Source organism: Prorops nasuta, unplaced genomic scaffold (assembly GCF_024137725.1).
Source record: "Prorops nasuta isolate Cenicafe-Biocafe unplaced genomic scaffold, Cenicafe_Pnas_1.2 PNAS00007, whole genome shotgun sequence".
Classification (NCBI taxonomy): Eukaryota; Metazoa; Arthropoda; class Insecta; order Hymenoptera; family Bethylidae; genus Prorops; species Prorops nasuta.
This window is the reverse complement of record NW_027116804.1, coordinates 2,950,027-2,956,302: the sequence shown is the minus strand read 5'-3', so window position 1 is coordinate 2,956,302 and position 6,276 is coordinate 2,950,027.

Sequence of the window (6,276 nt, the reverse complement as noted above, 5' to 3'; positions counted from 1 at the left end):
ACATATAACTGGATCATCCTCCTTAAGCCTTAAGCGTTAGCCTTTACCGGTATCAATTTCGTGCCAAAGTAAACAAATATTGACAGCCCGTGTGAGGTCTGGTTGAAATAGACGTCTCATTTCCAATGGATCAGCTGGCCCGTCAGTTTGAAGCGTAAGTACTCTAACTTTATTTTGTCCTAAATATTCAGATTTAATGACAAATTTTAATACTTAAAAACAATTTATAATAATATATTCGTTTGAGTGTTACAATTAAAAATTTTATCCTTAAAATATTCATTTTCTAGAATTTGAGAGATAATCGCAATTCTTATCAAAACAGTGTATATTATTCTTGGTTTAAAATTTCGTTTGTTTTGTTTTCCAGAATGCCATACATAGAGAAAGCCTCAGAAAGTAAGCATATTTATCTCATAAGCTAAATAATTTTAAATTATAAAATTATATTAATTTTTTATTATAATTTTTATCATCAATAGACGACAACCCCAGCATTGGCGACTGGCTCCAAAAATTGGAGCGAATGGTGCGCGCATTGCTGGTGCGCCAGCAACAGCAACAGCAACAGCAACAGCAACAGCCACAGCAGCAACAGCAATAACAACAGCAACAACAACGGCAGCAACAGCCGCAGCTGGAGTGGCCGGGAGAAGGGCCCTCCCACCCACAAAACAATGTGGGTGAGGGTGTGGGGCAGGCGGTGGCCACAGACGAGCGAACCCGTAAGCATACATATTTATTAAATTATTAAAATTATCATACCCGCGGTACACTGGTTGAAATAGGTATAGGTTCAAATTCATTCCTTAATGTATAAAAAATTGCAATAAAAAACTGCAGTTATTGGAAGATTCAAAATTCTTTAAAATACTGTTAGCCAATTGTTAAAATCATTTAAATTTTCTTGAACTCTGTATACGTTTATAAATAATTGTACTTAAAAAAAAAGTAAAAATTCTCTTATTAAATTAACTATTAATTTATTACATATATTATATTGCAGGATCTGCGCGAGGGGGTAAGGCCCGGCGCCATTGGGCGCAAATGCGCGGTAGAGGAGTTGGGAGAGGAAAAGGAGGAGGAGGATTTAGAGGAAGAGGAGGATTGAGAGGAAGGGGAGGATTCAACGGATGTGGTGGAAAAGGAGGATGGAGAGGAAGTGGAAGAGGTGGAGGAAGAGAGAGGTGCGGCGAAATAAAATATTTTTATTTCAATTTTTAAATAAAATTTATATTAAAATGTAATCAGGTCTACTTATTCATCTTATCCTATCCCATTTTCGTAATAATTCTTCGAATTTGTGAAGGGTTATGAAAGGAGGATTGTTTAGTGGGTAGTGTTTAGACCTTAAAGAACCAGGAAGCTTGAACCAACTTTGAAATAATCGGAGCAATGGTAATTCCTGGGGGTCATGAGTCCCACACTACCAACAAGGAGACAAGAATTATAATGATAAGTCTGCTTGATGGTGTGCATAAAGGCATTTTAACCTCTTTAAAAAGGAATAAAAAATCCCATCCCAATAAACATTAAAATAAATGTAAAACAGTTGGTTAATAAATCATTGGATACATATATAAGTATTTTTCGGATACTAAAGCATTTACTCCTCTAACTTTGAAACACAAAGGAGTTAATAAATATCAATACAGATGTAATCAGAAAATGATTGTCCGATAATAACAGTGGATGTTTATGTGTCTGCTAAAATAAATACTTATTATATCCACAGAGCATCAATATATGCATTTATATCTTTAAGAAATATTGTCACTTTCAATTGTGCTATGTTAAAAGTCAAAATGATTTTCTCCTTCCGTATGTGAATATTAGAGAAGAAGGAATCATTTTTCGATCTATTTGACAGATCAGCTGTTTGATTTCGAAGCAATTACTCTGGGTTCAATAGCCTTTGGTTTTTGCGGCATTTACCCGAGTGTTGTGTGTTTATCAGTCTGTCTTCTTCTCGCACTTTAAATAGCGGGCTCTCTCTCTAGCGCACGCTTTAGTTTACCTGTTCGCTGCATAACATAGGCTATCTCTGTTGTACTTACTCAATATGTAAGTTTTATATTCTGATAGCCTCTTAATACAGTATATATGCTATATAAATACTTTGTTTGGCTACATCGTCTCATCTCTGTCAGTCATGCGCGTTTACTTGTCAAGAACGATAAATCGTTTTTCTATATATGAGCTATTTCAAAATAAATTGATTGCAATAGAAATAATAAATTAAATCCCAAATACAAATCTTGGGTTACTTATTTTTAATTCCACAGCCATCAAAAATATTCTTCGTAATGTTGGAGTCGCTTTTTGAAGCTACAGCTTCTGTTAAAGTCATTAGTGATTAGAAATATGCAAAAAAAATATTTTATTTCATTAGGAAAAGACATGCGAAATAAATATATGTACGATTATAATTGATATTTTATTCTGTAAATTGAATTTCATAGAGAAAGCTTCCATCGATCTAACAGGCCACTAAGCTTCTTGGTTGACAATTGCGTCCCGTAGCGCAGATGATAAGGCGCTTGCTTGCTACTTAGGCGGACTCGGGTTTGATTCCCGCAGATTCATGCAAACTTTTTTAATTTTTTTTTTCGTCATGAATTTTTTTTTTATTACCATTAACCTACTAGATTAAATAATAAATTAAGAAAATAAAATATTTTTAACTATAATACGTTACATATGAGTCTTAAGAAATTTGACCAATGTTACGTAATATCATCGCATTTCCTTATTTATTATAAAATCTAATAAGTTAATGGCTGTTTGATTATAAATATTTTATCTTTATATTCTCATTTAGCGTGTGGTCAGCTTTTATCATAGCTGGCCGCGAAAAAGACATTTCATAATTTTCTTCGGCTAGCTCGGCTTCTCTCGTTTAGACTCGTTGGCTAAACGAACGAAGGTGGAGCGCGAGAAAGAGAGGTCCAAGAAAAGTATACCTCTCTTTCTCGTACTCGAAATATACCAGAGCTATACGAAGGAGACCGAAACATGCACGTACTGCAGTAATGGTATGCGTGCAACGTTCGAGGAGGCAGAAGTGGAGTGCTTTCACGGATGCTTCAGTAGCTCTACGTGTTAGTGAGCCTATGGAGGCAGAGTAGGGAAGCATTTTAGACCCAGTCTGGCTTCACTGTGTCGAGTGCGACTACGTTTACTCGTACATGAAAGGCGATCTCGCGCGATTCGACACCAGCGATTATCCAGACGATAATCAGTATGACTTGCCACGCATCAACAAAAAGATACCTGGTCTGATGAAGGATGAGAACAATGGTTGTATCATGACCGAGTTAGTAGGACTGAGGGAAAAAATATATGCTTTCAAGGTGCAAGACTGCATGAAAATTACCGAAAAAGCCAAAGGTGTCAAAGGTTACGTTATCGCTAGAGATATAACATTAACCGACTACATGGATTGTTTGAATAATTTCACCATACAGTCTCGCAATCAAAATTTAATCCGATCGAAGCTACACCAAGTTTTCTCGATCAGTCAGGGAAAGGTCGCCCTTAGTCCGTACGACGACAAGCGTTTCGTTACACCCGGCACCGTAGCGACTCTACCCTGGAGTAGGTTATCTATGTCACCACACCGACCGTGTGAATTTCTGAACTTACTTTTTCCCTAAATGCGGTAGGGGTAAATTTCTGAACGTACTTTTTCCCCAAGATCCTAGTGGCGCCGCCTGGCGGCGAGTATAGTAAATTTTTTGAGGCGGCGCCTGGCGGCTTGTCTAGTAATTATTTAATTTATGGTGGCGCGGCTAGGTGGCGGCGTGCGCAAGGCACAGGCCAGTATTCATAGTCGTTACTTATATTTAAGTCTGCCTTAAAGTATCGATTGTCCTTTTTCACCTAACAGTAATAAAAAAAGATAACCTATGCTTCAGTCGGTCTTAAATATAAGTAACGACCAAGGTTGCCAAGTCCGCCATCTTGAATAGTACTACGCTCTATAGTAAGTGAATTTTGATATAAGGAATGCAGACTGCACAAAGTATACTGCCAGCGGAAATACGTCAGTCGCCATCTTAAATGCAGAACGTAATATATAAAAAATTATATATATTATATTCACAGCCTGTCACCGTGAACGGCGTGAACGAAGACAAATGTTAGTATACGGAAAATGAAGTGTAATAATGAAATAAAGAGTAGTGACAGCTTTAATCTATCTGACAGCTGATGTACTTATGGTATAAGTGAATAAATAAAATAAAAATACTTTTCCTAAATTGATTTTTAATTTTTATAAAATGGTCAAATGTAGCCATTAATTAATTAGATTTGGTAATAAATACAAAAAATGCGTTTTATTATAACAATTGAGTTGAGGTAAAATAAACTCAATGTTTTTATATTAATCTGTTAACAAATGCACTTTTTTTATTTATTATTGAGTCCAATAAGTTAATGGTTATTAAAAAAAAAGTTCCTTGTAATGAAAAAAAAATGAACAAATTTTAATCTTCACCAAGACTCGAACACGAGCCCACCGCATGATAAACGGCAACCTTACCGCCTGCGCTACAGCGCTCACTTGATGTACCAAGAGCAAAACAGGCTTTTTAAAGACTGACTACAATTCTTTTATTAATTCGTCATAAATGATCAAGAATTAGCTGTAATAAGAAATACATTTATCTACATAGCATTATTGTACTAAATTTATTGTTTTTAATTTGAAGCATACATTTTGCATGAAGATATGATAATTTAAGGGTAACCATTCAGTACTCTATATACAAAACTATTCATATGCTCAACTATCATAAATTAATTAAGTAATATTATAATATTTGTTATATGTAGTCGAATAACTATGATAAACGAGCATATGAATAGTTTTGTATTTAGAGTATTGCATGAACACCCTTAAAGTATCGTATCTTCATGTAAAATGTATGCTTCAAATTAAAAACATAATAAATTTAGTGCAATAATGCTGTGGAGATAAATGTATTTATTATTGCAGCTAATTCTTGATCGTTTATGACGAGTTAGTGAAAGAATTGTAGTCAGTCTTTAAAAGGCTGTTTTGCTCTTAGTACATCAAGTGAGCGCTGTAGCGCAGGCGGTAAGGTTGCCGTTTGTCATGCGGTGGGCTCGTGTTCGAGTCTTGGTGAAGTTTAAAATTTTTTCATTTTTTTTTTCATTACAAGGAATTTTTTTTTAATAACCATTAAATTATTGGACTCAATAATAAATAAAAAAATGCATTTGTTAACAGATTAATATAAAAACATTGAGTTTATTTTACCTCAACTCATTTGTTATAATAAAACGCATTTTCTGTATTTATTACCAAATCTAATTAATTAATGGCTACATTTGACCATTTTATCAATATTAAAAATCAATTTAGGAAAAGCATTTTTATTTGCTTTGAGTTTTTAGGTAAACGCAGCACCACTTCACTCGGATGACACGTAAAAATGTCACGGTTAGCGGTAGTCGCTCTTCTTCTGACGCCAATGTTGCCTGAAATCCAAATCACACCTATGCTCTCCAGGCATAGTTGTGTTTGTACCGCTTCCCTTTAAATTTCCTATACTGCTGCTGGCTAGCGCTTATCTTCATTTTTGTTGCTAAAAGCTTGATTCTGGCATCACTGCCGTGTGGAACTATTAGTTTGCTAATAAAAGCAGAGGCTTAATTTTAAGAGATTGCAACATATAGTAATTAATATAGATACAATTGTAAAAAGAAAACAAAAATTTTATTTTACATATATTAACTTTAAATAAAATCCCACAAAGTACTGTAAAATATCTAACATGTTATATTATATATCTAATCTGTCAGCTTCTTTATTTTAATATTCATCTCAATTATCACAGTTTGATCCTCAGCGATGACACAGTAACCACATTATGGTCAATCTATTCTTTTTTTTAATGTTCGATCCACATAGCTTCATCCTCAGCAGTGATACAGTAAACACACGTACATTACTATAATTTAATCTGAAACAAAATCCCACTAAGTACTATAAGACATCTTACATTTTATATTATATATCTATTATGTCATTTTCTTTATTTATTATTGTATTTACCCAAATTGCTGACTCATTTATTTTAATGTCTGTCTCAATTAACACAGTTTGATCCTCATCAGCGATGAAACAGAAACAACATTATGGTGAATCTATTCCTTTTGTTTTAATGTTCAATCCACATAGCTCCATTCTCAGCATTGACATAGTAAGCACTTTACAATAATTTAATCTGAAACAAAATCCCAAAA